This window comes from Chlorocebus sabaeus, chromosome 21 (genome assembly GCF_047675955.1).
Source record: "Chlorocebus sabaeus isolate Y175 chromosome 21, mChlSab1.0.hap1, whole genome shotgun sequence".
NCBI classification, from domain to species: domain Eukaryota; kingdom Metazoa; phylum Chordata; class Mammalia; order Primates; family Cercopithecidae; genus Chlorocebus; species Chlorocebus sabaeus.
Window position 1 is genome coordinate 63,233,646 of NC_132924.1, and position 12,648 is coordinate 63,246,293.

Genomic DNA, 12,648 nt, shown 5'->3' on the forward strand with positions numbered 1-12,648 from the left:
CAGGAGTCCGAGACCAGCCTGGCCAACATCGTGAAACCTCCTCTCTACTAAAAATATAAAAATTAGCCAGGTGTGGTGGTGCACAACTGTAGTCCCAGCTACTTGGGAGGCTGTGGCAGGAGAACTGCTTGAGCTCAGGAGGTGGAGGTTGTGGTGAGCCCAGATTGCACCACTGAACTCCAGCCTAGATGACAGAGTGAGACTCAGTCTCAAAAATATAAAATAAAAATAAAAATACAAAAATACAAAAATAGAGTTTAGTGAGCATTTGTTGTATTCTGGGAGATGACTTTGAAAAGATAGAAACCATGTTATCAAGGAGTTTTCTCTTTATGTCGGGTGGCATGTAAGAATTTTATACCAAAAATTGTATGGTATGTTTTCAATTTAGAAAATATAGACTGGAATTTGAATACACAGAACAAGATGATATCCTGAAGCCATAAATATTTTAGAAGTCTCTTTATTTCCCACTAAATGTATTAATGCATTTACTAAGGGTGAAGCCATTCTATAACACCAATAAATAGAGAGGTATTCCATTCATTTACATGACACTTCCGAGCTCATTGTCAATAAATGTTACAGATGAGAGAATACATGCTATGAAAGGGAGCCCCAGCAGAATGGGTAAAGAAATTCCTCAATTTTTCCTATCTCAACTTCTCTAGAATCCCTATAACATCTCCTAATTCAGAGTGAACTGGGAATAAAAGGATGCACTTCAGAGCAGTGGCAGGGATTTGGGGAAATGAATGGCAGGGTTTTAGCTAAGTGCCAGAACCTTCAAAGTAAAGAATCCCAAGGAGGTCATATAGACTCTGCACAGAGGTATCCAGGAGACTGTGAAAACTGCTGAAAATAACTAAGAAGCATTGAAACATTGGCTTTTGACTCACAAAAATAAATTTCTCTGAAATTGCACCTGTTTTTCTTTGCCTAAACCCCTATCTATCTACCATGGCATTCACACTAGATCTTGAAACCTCAAAACATCATAAGAAATAAGTTTGAATTTTTTCATGTTTATATTTTGTTTTTACTTTTTGTGTTACTTTCATATTTTATGCTCTTTTTTTTTGAGATTGACAAAACTGACATGAGAAAACAACTACTGACAGACCCAGAGATTACCAATATTAAATGAGTTACAGTGGATTGGAATTTACCCTGAAGTTTAATAATGTGGTCATTAGAGGACACAAATCAAATAACTTTAAACAAGAAGGCTTACAAATATTCTATTAAATAATGAGAGTAGTATCTAAATAATGTAAAATAAGTTCAGAATATTCCAAATATTAACAAAACCAGAGTTTGGGAAATTAAAACAATGATTACTAAATTTAAAAATACATATAAGAAAAAAATCTAGTCTATAGTGATAGTAGATTAACTATTGTATTAAATTTTATTATTTGTAATATAACTTGGAAACAAGAACCACATGGTATTGGCATAAAAACAAAAGTAGAGACCAATGGACCAGAATAGAGGGCTCAAAAAGTTATTCATTCATTCATAGTCAGTTGATTTCTGACAAAGATGCTGCAAACACACAATGGGGAAAGCACAGTCTCTTCGATAAATGGTGCTGGGAAACCTGTATGTCTACATGAAAAGAATAAAATTAGACTTTGATAACTATATACAAAAATAAACTCAAAATGGATTACAGGCTTAAATGTAATACCTGAAACTGTTAGACTACTATAAGAAAATATAGAGGAAAAACTCCATGACATTGGTTTGGGCAATAATTTTTTGGATTTAAACCTAAAAGCACAGGCAACAAAAGCAAAAATAGACACATGGGATTACATCAATCTAAAAAGCTTCTGCACAGCAAAGGAAACAATCAACAGAATAAAGAGACAATCTATGTAGAGGAGAATAAATTTGCAAACCACACAGGTAATAAGGGGTTAAATTTAAAACATACAAGGAACTCAAACAACTCAATTGTAAGAAAACAACTCAATTAAAAATGGGCAAAGGACTTGAGTAGATATTTCTCTAAAGAAGATATACAAATGGTCAACAGGTATGTGAAAAAAATGCTTACAATCATTAATCATCAGAGAAATGCAAATTAAAATCACAAAGAGATATTACCTCATACCAGTTAGCATAGCTATTACCAAAAAGAGAAAAAGTAAATGTTGGAAAGGATATGAAGAGAAGGAAACTCTTGTACTGTGGGTGGAAATGTAAATCAATACAGCTCTTATGAAAAACAATTTGGAGGTTCCTCAAAAAATTAAAAATAAAGGACTGTATGGTTCAGTAATCCCACTACTAAGTATTTATCTAAAGGAAATGACAACACTATGTTAAAGAGGTAACTGTATTCCCTTGTTTGTTGCAGTATTATTCACAATAGCCGTGCTATGGAATTAACCTGAGTGTCCATTGACAGACAAATGGAAAAAGGAAATGTGGCATATTTCCACAACAGAATACTATTTGGCCTTTTAAAAAAAGGAAAGACAATCTTTCCAGTTACAAGAACATTGATGAATCTGAAGAACATTATATTATGTGAAATAACCCCAACACAGAAAGACAGCATTGTCTTAGTTATGAGTAGAATCTACAACAGTCTAATTAATAGACACAGAGAGCAAAATGGTGGTTACCAGATGCTGGGAAATGGGAGAATCGGGGAGATGTCAGTCAAAGAACACAAAATTTCAGTTAGATGGGAGGAATAAAATCAAGAGATCTATTGTACCTCACAGTGCCTATAGTTAATAACAATAAGTTAAAAATTGCTAAGAGAATAGATTTAGAGGGTTTTCCTGGCCAAAAAAAAGGTATATATGTGAGTTAATTAATATGTTAAATAGCTTGATTTAGCCATTCCAAAGTATATACATATATCATGACATGATGTTGTATACTATAAATATATTTGATTTTACTTGTCAATTTAAAAATAAATTTTAAAAGATGACCTTGAAATATGTTCACAGAATTTAGAATTATAAAAGGTTTGGGATTATAAAAGAAGACTATAAAATTGATTTATGTAAAGCCATAATTTACTTATTTATTGATTTCCAGAAGCAATATTTTTACATATTAACAACACTGAAAGTGAGATGCGCCTAACAATCTATACCATATGACAATTCCTACTGCTTTATTCATTTTACATTTGAATATCTCTTAAATTGAGTTGAATCTCACAGTTGATGACATCATAGATTTTTCTGAAAATGAGAAAGGAGTGTTGGAAGTGTCAGCAATATTCAAAACAGGACAGTGAGGAGAAGCAATGTTAAAAAAAATTATTAAAATTTTTCTATAAAAAAAAAAGCCAGACATTTCAAACTCTCAGACTCTTTGAAGTAGAAAAATATGAAAGACAAAAAGACCCACATTTGGATGTGTTTTGGCAAATTTAAAAATTTTCAGTGATTAAGAGAAATCACATAAGTATCCAAAGAGAAAATAAAACATACACAAAAAAGGTAGGAATCAGATTTTCATCAGAGATTTTATCTCCTCTCCTTTCCATTTGCCAATGCTGGAAGGCATTACAGAGTATGACTTTATAATTGAACCTTGCCAAAATCTTCCCATAGGATCTTTTTCACTATTGCTAAACTTCATTCTCTCCCTTTCCCTACATGACGTGTAATCATATGACTGAAAAGAATACTGGAATGACTGGAATGAGAATTGGTAGATTTTGTTCTGATCCTTGCTTTGTCTCAACCAACTGTTCTTCAGCCCCACCATTTTTGCTAAGAAATTCTAGGAGTTAGATTTGGATTCCGGTTCCTGCTCTGTACCAACCATACTTCCCCAATTTTAAGCAGAGAATTCCAACATTTGGAACATGAGGCTTTTCCTATGTTAACTGATTTAAATTAATTGATATCTAATGATGGTTTCTGGCTGTAGTACCCTTTGATAATGAGTTAGTCCAAAATATGTTTTAGAATCCTTACAGAGTTTCAGAAGTAATTTTGTAGTTTGGAAGCAGGGACCAGATGCCACAGACATGTGGGATTTTGTTTTTATTTTTAACGTTAGTGGCAATTTTATTCAAAAGTCCATCCATGTAGCTTTCTAATTCATTCCAGCCTGGCTAGGAGGAATGGAAGCATGTTTATCATGCTTACCCAGAGTTTTGGTATTACTGGCATAATTTTAACTTGAATATAATTTTTTGAAATAATTACCACCTCCAATTTTAAGACTCATGACTGCTAGACCAATTAATTAGCAATTTTCTGATTGGTAATATTCTAAGTCAATCAACAGAAGAATAAATAATACTTTAAAAGGAAAGCTGAGCAATAAATAATATTTTAAGCAAAGATATTTTTATGTATTACAAGAAGATATTGGAAGTCTGCCTATCATCAAGTTTTGGTACAGGATTCAGTATCGCTTAGGAATTAAGGAATTGCATATCAACCAGTGTCTTTAAAAAGAACAAGTTCCTTTCAATAACTTTCATCTCTCTTGAAAAATAACAGCCTTTAAAAATAGTTCTAATCTATCTTGATATATTACAGAGTGTGATGCCTTTCTTCAAGACAAGTATATTTAACAATGTATCAGTGTCAATCCTAATGACATTTAACAATCAAGTTTGGAATGTAACAATCTTTCCTCAGTGAATAAATGATAGATTAAAGGCTATGATCATTAAATTCACAGATTATTTCAAAGTAGGTAGGGTAAATACTTTAGAAGGTAGGAACTAATTACATAGTGATCATTAATTGAAGAGATGGTCAGGGCCAAGCAGAATGAAGCTCATTAAAGTTGAGTGCACTCCAGACACATGCAATTGAAGAACTTGTAGTTAAGTATGATAAAAATATTTTAGCTTGTGCAGTGTACATGACATATATGCCATTTGGATTAGGAGACAATAATATAAAAGGCAATTCAGTCATTGCAGTGTGCCTCCCTCTGATGCTATGAAAGACGGTGTGGAGAAGAATTCTTTTAGAAACATTGTTTTTGAGTCCTTAAAATGACCTGAGAATTCATTGTTTACAATTCCTTAAGCACTTTTGAGTATAATTTCAAGGAAGACACAAGGTGAGAATATTTCATTTCTAAAACAGACTGAGGATGTGAATTTTCCCTCAAGTGGTTTTGGATTCACAAATGAAAAAACAAGAATTTATAATAGGTAGCCTAATTGTATCAAAAGCCACAACTGGTGCTCAGAGAATTCTTTATGCATCAAATTGTTGGCAACAAAGTCATAATTTTCATTCTGAGTGACATTCATGATACTTTCACCATTTTAATTATAGAGAAAAGTGAAATGTATGATATTATATATGTGTTAGATTTAATAATGTTTTATCAGGTTGTAGAAGAATGTTATTTATTTATACCCCTATATATCCAAATAAGAGTTTTCTTATTAAATATTTGTAATAATATTTATGCATATGAAATGGAATTTTAATGAGAAATCCATAAATAATTTAGACACTAATATAAATTGTTTACTGATTTTCAGTGCTCTTCAAAAAAATAATAAAATACTTACAATTTGTAATATAAAGTATATAATGAGAATGTAATTAAGCAGTCATGAAGTTTACTTACTATTACAATGCTATACAATGTGAAAAAATGAAAGCACGATTCATAAAATCAGGTCCTCCACCAACGGAAATAATTTTCACAGGAGGGGTTTGAAGACAAATACACGAAGTATAGATGCATATTAAAAACAGCAATGCTGCAGAGCTCAGGAAAAGACCTGCTAACCTGATAAAATAATCAAACTCAGTTGGATTAGTAATGGTCTTTTAAAATGAAAATTGCTGATATCCTAATGTTATAGACCATATTTAATTAAGACCAATATAAAACTTAAGTGCAATTATACATAACTTCAAATGATAATAGAAGATCAAGGGCTGTAGGTTTATTTGAGGACAATTTATTCTCAACTTCTTGAAGCCGTTATTAAAGTTGCAATCCTACAGATAATTTTCAGACATCCTCTAACCATAGAGTACAGTGAACCATCCTTTCTTATTTTGAATTTCATACTCTTAAGGTTTTATAGTAAATATGTGTAGGTGATTGTTCTGTTGTACCTCTGCCTTATTCTCAGCTCTGGGGATTTGTGTATGACACATAATAAAGCTCTATTACTATTCAAGGAATGAATTAACTGATTCAACAAGCATTGATCATTATTGTATACAGTAATAGCATTTCGCTTTGAGATTTAACTACATTCAATTTTAGAATGTCACAGCTTTATAAAACTGGCACTCAGGGTTCAGGGATTTCACAGTGTACTGGAAAAGCCAGACATGAAAACAAAATAATAGCAATATGGTGTGATGATTAAAGTTTGTACAAAGTTCTAAGCCAGTGTGGAATGCCCAACTTTTGTCTTGGTAGATTGAAGAAGCCTTCCTAGGGTGGCTATTTTGAGTTGATGTATTTCAAATGTAAAAGAGTTTCAGTTTATGATGAATTTTTGTTTTATTTGAGAACTTAGAGTCCTAAATTAAGCCTAATCATTACCTATTTACCCAAAATTTCATTCATTTATTCATGTTCCAAATATTTTTGACTATATATGTGTAGGTGCTTGAGATATAATGACAAATAAGACTACTGTCCTGGAAGCTAGATACAGGCAGTTTCCACTTTAAAATAGCTCCACCTAAAAATGTTTTGAATTTACAATGGTGTGACACTGATATGCATTCAGTAGAAACTGTACTTCAAGTACTCATACGACCATTCTGTTTTTCACTTTCAGGACAGTATTCAATAAATTACATGAAATAATCAACACTGCATCATAAAATAGCTTTGTGTTAGATGATTTTGCCCAACTGTAACCTAATGTAAGTGTTCTTAGCATGTTTAAGGTAGGCTAACCTAAGCTATGATATTTGGTAGGTTGGGTGTATTAAACATGTTATTATCTTACAGTATTTTCAACCTACAATGAATGTATTGGGAGGTAACCTCATTGTAAGCCAAGGAGAATCTACATAAAGAAATATAATTTCCTTATTTTCTTCTTCTTATTATTATACTTTAAGTTCTAGGGTACATGTGCACAACGTGCAGGTTTGTTACATATGTACACATGTGCCATGTTGGTGTGCTGCACCCATTAACTCGTCATTTACATTAGGTGTATCTCCTAATGCTATCCCTCCCTCCTACCCCCTCCCCACAATAAGACCGGGTGTGTGATGTTCCCCTTCCTGTGTCCAAGTGATCTCATTGTTCAATTCCCACCTATGAGTGAGAACATGCAGTGTTTGGTTTTCTGTTCTTGTGATAGTTTGCTAAGAATGATGGTTTCCAGCTGCATCCATGTCCCTACAAAGGACACAAACTCATCCTTTTTTATGGCTGCATAGTATTCCATGGTGTATATGTGCCACATTTTCTTAATCCAGTCTGTCACTAATGGACATTTGGGTTGATTCCAAGTCTTTGCTATTGTGAATAGTGCTGCAAATCAAAATCACAATGAGATACCATCTCACACCAGTTAGAATGGCAATCATTAAAAAATCGGGAAACAACAGGTGCTGGAGAGGATGTGGAGAAATAGGAACACTTTTACACTGTTGGTGGGACTGTACACTAGTTCAACCATTGTGGAAAACAGTGTGGCTATTCCTCAAGGATCTAGAACTAGAAATACCATTTGACCCAGCCATCCCACTACTGGGGATATACCCAAAGGATTATAAGTCATGTTGCTATAAAGACACATGCACTTTCCTTATTTTCTAAGAAACATCTAAAGCAGAAGGCAGATGCATAAGTTAATATTCTAAGGAACTATGATATATGTCACTATAGACTTATGCACAAATTCCCAAGAGGCAGTTAACTCAGATTAACTGAAAATGAAGTGGCAAAAAACAATTTCAGAAGGGTCCTCAGATGAGAGAACACCTGAATTGGGTTGAGAAAGATGAGTAGGGATCAGGTGGACTATGTAGCTGGATTAGAGGTAGAGGGCACAAGACATGTTCATGAGAAGGAAACTAGTTTTTTAAAAAACATGAGAAAAACCAGGAGAGCTTTCTGTTTTCACAGAGCTGTAATGTGTTAATATATTTGAATAGCAAGTTGAGTGTATATCTTCTTCTTTGATTGCATTTATTCTGAAAGTAGCTAAACAGTGAAGACTTTAAGTAGATCCAATTTTTATGTTAAAAAGGACACTGGAAGAAGAGTGGAGAACATGCTGGAGAGTAAGTAACCTGCAGGAAGTTAGAAGGCATGTGTCATTCTTTGCAAGAAAAGATAAATGTCTAAACAAATGTAATAGCAGTGTGGTTGGAGAAGTGAGTAAATAATTTAGAGCTACTGAAAAGAAAAAGTCAACAGAATTCTTTTTGATTATTTGTTTATATTCTGCTCTGTTTTTTTCAAAAAGTAAGTCAGCTTATAGGGATACATAAAATGCTGTGAAAATATATTCATTAGTTCATAAAATTATGTTACTGTCAAAGGAATTGATGATTAATCAATCAGCAATAGGCCAAGGAAGAGGGAGAAAAAAAAAGATAGCACCTTGTTTTTTTTTCCTGCTTGGAAAATAGACAGATGCAATTATTCTTCACTGAAATAGGAAATAACATGGAAAAATTATGTTACCTGGAGAGAAAGTAAGTTCATCTTTATACACATTGAATTTGAGGTACCTATGAATCATCTAGTTGGGGAAATTCAAATGACAGTTAGATATTTTTGTTTAAAATTCGGGAGAATGTTTGGAAAGTCATTAACAAGTATAGTATCAAATATTTTCCTCAAAAACTGCTACATAAAAACTACCCCAAAGCTCGGTGGTTTGCAACAACAGACACTGATTTCTTGTTCCCAGGTCTGTGGATTTGATGTAGCTCTACTGGACTAGGTTGAACTTGTCATCAGGTTATCGTTGATCTCAGTGATGTTTCATGTGTCATCTTATCCTGTGACTGGACACTTCCCAAGTGTTGTTCTTCTCATGGTGGATGGCTAAGATGCAAGAGGGGTGAGCAAAAGTGCAGGATGTCTCTTGAAGCTTCAGTGTGCACTTAGCAAATTGTCTTTACGCTCATATTCCGTTAACCAAAACAAGTGATATGGCCAAACTTACCATCAAAGGGACTGGGAAATGTACTTTTCCCAGAAGCAACTATGGAATAGATATGGAGAAAAAGGAGGATTCTGACCAAAACAATGCAATCTCCTGTATGTAGTGTTTGGAATAATAGGGTTGGATGGTATCTCTTAGTGAGAGTGGATAAAGTAAAAGAAGGTGATGATAGTATCCTCAGAAACACTACTGTTAAAATAATAGCCCCATGGATGGAAGTAAAGAAATAATGGAATTAAATCAGGAAAGGAGAGAGTCCCTGAAGTTAAAGTAGGGAAACTAATAATGAGTAGGATAAGGAAAACAGTATCCTATCATATACAGAACTCAAATCATGATACAATGTGTCTTTTGCTTGCCAATTTTAAGTCATTAAGACCAGCTTCTGAATAATGTTGGAGGCAAAGACAAATTGTAATACGTTGAGAAGTGGATGGATGTTATAAACTAACCCTTTGAAAAACTTGTCAGTGAAGGAAAAGACATATGGAAGTCTGAAGCTGGTAGACTACCTATGTTTGACAAAGTGATATTTCTCAGAAAAACTCTTATGAAGTCAGACCAGCTTAAAAATATTTCTTACTTGAAAATTATAATAAAACTCCCTACTCTTATGACTATACCTTGAAGTGCATTTAAAATAGTCAGTTATATATAATCAGACTAATTTATTGCTACAATTGTAAAATTTAGTCAACAAAATTATTGTTCCTGTATGTGAAGCATTTTTGGGATGTAGGTGTGCAAATGATTATATAATCTAGTTTCCAAATTTAAAGAAATTCCCAGATGAAGAACTCATGTATTTTGAGTTATTGCTGGCAAAACTTGTGTTTGTCTATCAATTCACCTGAGAAATTATTCAAATATATATATATATATTGAACTTGTCATCAGGTTATAGTTGATCTCAGTGATGTTTCATGTGTCATCTTACCCTGTGACTAGACACTTCCCAAGTGTTGTTCTTCTCATGGTGGATGGCTAAGATGCAACAACAACAGAAAAACCCACTTAAGTTTCCATTACAGATACAAGAAAAAAGGGCCCTTGCACTTTTTCTCTGTCTGACTGTGGCAGCCAAGATTGCATGGGGGAATTCAGGATGTATAAAAACATAGACGGAGAGAAGATATATATATATATATAAAATGTGATTTACTCCAAATACTAGTTTTTCATATTTATTTCAAGGAAGGAAAATTTGATTGAATGAGCCAGTTTTGAGGGCTTTCATTCCTATGAATTTTGAGGATTTTCATTCCTGTGAATTACACATGTGATGTTAACGGCTTTAAAATGTAGAAACATTTACAAAAATTGCTGCTCTATGTGGTGGGAAGAAAAACCATCAAGATAAGCAGGAAAATGCATGAAAAAGGAGAAAGAAGGAAAAATTTTCTATCTCAAATCAGATTTAAAAGGATGAGGCTTGAAAATAATTACATGTGCACATGCTTAAATGTCAAGGCATTTGGGACCATTCCTTATGCTGAAAAGAACAACATGTGATGGCATTTACAAAAAATCACTGAATTTTTAAATCTCTTGCACTCCCACTCAGCATTCTTCAGGAGCATCTAAACAGCCTCATTTTTTTTTCTAAATCTTGATACCCTAGTTTATACCATGTTACCTACAATCTTCCATTCATCAGATTTTTACAGAGTGATAGAGGGAGTTTAAATCTTCTTAAAGTAGCATTAGCTTAGTCTCTACCATTTTTTCTTCTTTGACAATGACCTTTAGACTGTCAGCAAATACATTTTAACATTGAAAGAGCTAATAACTTGTTTTGATTTTTAATGCTATTTTAAAAATAATTTATCTACTAGTTTAGAAAGGAATAAAAGCTCTTATTTAGTTCTCCCCTTCTTGGTATGCCCATTGCATCTTTATATAGATACCTATTTAACACATATTAAACTGCATTTATTTTCATGTTTTTTTCTCCACTCTGGGAAATGATCAGGTTATTGAGCCATAAGCCTCATGTAGTTACATATTTTACTAGATTTTTAATCATTTTAAAATAAATGGAAAAATAATAAATCAATAGATGTAATTATAGTAGTGAAGAAACAATAGTAGGATCAACATAATTTTTCTTTCTTTTTTTCTGTCACAGAAATTTGTGTTAATAGAGAATGTTGGCTTAAAAGTATATGATTATTTTCTCATGCCAGATGAAATGGTAAAAAAAAAAGTTGGTATAGTTTACAGAAACATTAATCTATGAAAGTTTTGTAAGCTAAATGGAATTGGATTTTATTGCATATTAATTATTATATTGTTACAGTATTAGAATTTCAAAGTAAAATTGATACGTGTCCTTTTGTACTTTATTGTAGCTAGGAGAAAGGGCTTCTTAATGCAGTGAATATCAAAGAGGGAAAGGGAAGGTGTCCACAGAAAACATAATTACTATAAATCTTAGAAAAAGGTAGCAGCACGGAGTTGCCCAAAGTTGATAGAGTGGTACCATATAGGTCCAAACCCAAAACTGATTTTTGTTTTATGAAGTAGAAATGGTTGCATGGGCTCTTGGCTAGAACTATCTTTGGCCCATTGAAAATCAAGTTTCTGAGAGTGAAAAGGAAACACACAGTGAGACCGTTTTGATGAGGAAGAGAAGATTCTAAGGAGCCAGAATATATTTGCTGAATATATTTCAGAACTTTGACACTGAAGAAGAAATAAACATTGAAAAAACAAAGCAAAACAACAGCAACAACAACAGAAAAACCCACTTAAGTTTCCATTACAGATACAAGAAAAAAGGGCCCTTGCACTTTTTCTCTGTCTGACTGTGGCAGCCAAGATTGCATGGGGGAATTCAGGATGTATGAAAACATAGACGGAGAGAAGAAGATAATTTTGCACCTCAGAAATAACCTTATAAACAATGAGTAGCCTACTTTATTCTGAAAAAGGAATCTAAAATTTGAATTAAATACAGTCATCGCATAAACCATCTCATAAGGAATTTATGTGAACCACAAATAATCCTTGCTAGCCTGAATTAGTGCCTAATCCTACTTGACATGAATTTTCTGAAATTAACTAGGTGAGGAAGAACTTTATTAACAAGATGAATTATGAGAAAAGGAACCTACTCAGGAGAAAAGGGATAATAGAAACAACAAATGAAGAACATTTATTTTAAAAAAGTTTTCATAAATCAAATAGGAATAGTGACCATTTTTCTATGGATTAGGAAAAAAAATCTCATACTTAGAATAAGAGTTCAAAGGATTTTCAGGAGAAAACTCTTGTGCCAATTAAAGACAAATGAGAGATTATTGGAGAAACAGTGGAAAAAGGACATGGTATAGATGAACATTCAACTTATTCAACTGAAGGGCCAAGCAATTACAGTTTCAGAACAGAAAATGAAAAAAAAAATTATTTTAAAAAGGAAAAACAATAACACCAACACCCTTTGTGAAGAGAACTGGCAAAAAAACCTCTAGATTTTCTATTTAGAGATGATGTTAGTCTGTAGATTGCTTTACCCTTTA

General features: G+C 33.0%; 1 long non-coding RNA gene across 4 annotated transcripts in view; it reads left to right on the top strand.

Moving 5' to 3' along the window:
• LOC119626239 (uncharacterized) overlaps nucleotides 1-12,648 on the top strand; it is a 231,578-nt gene that overhangs the window by 16,416 nt on the left and 202,514 nt on the right. The gene's annotated exons all lie outside the window — the stretch shown is intronic.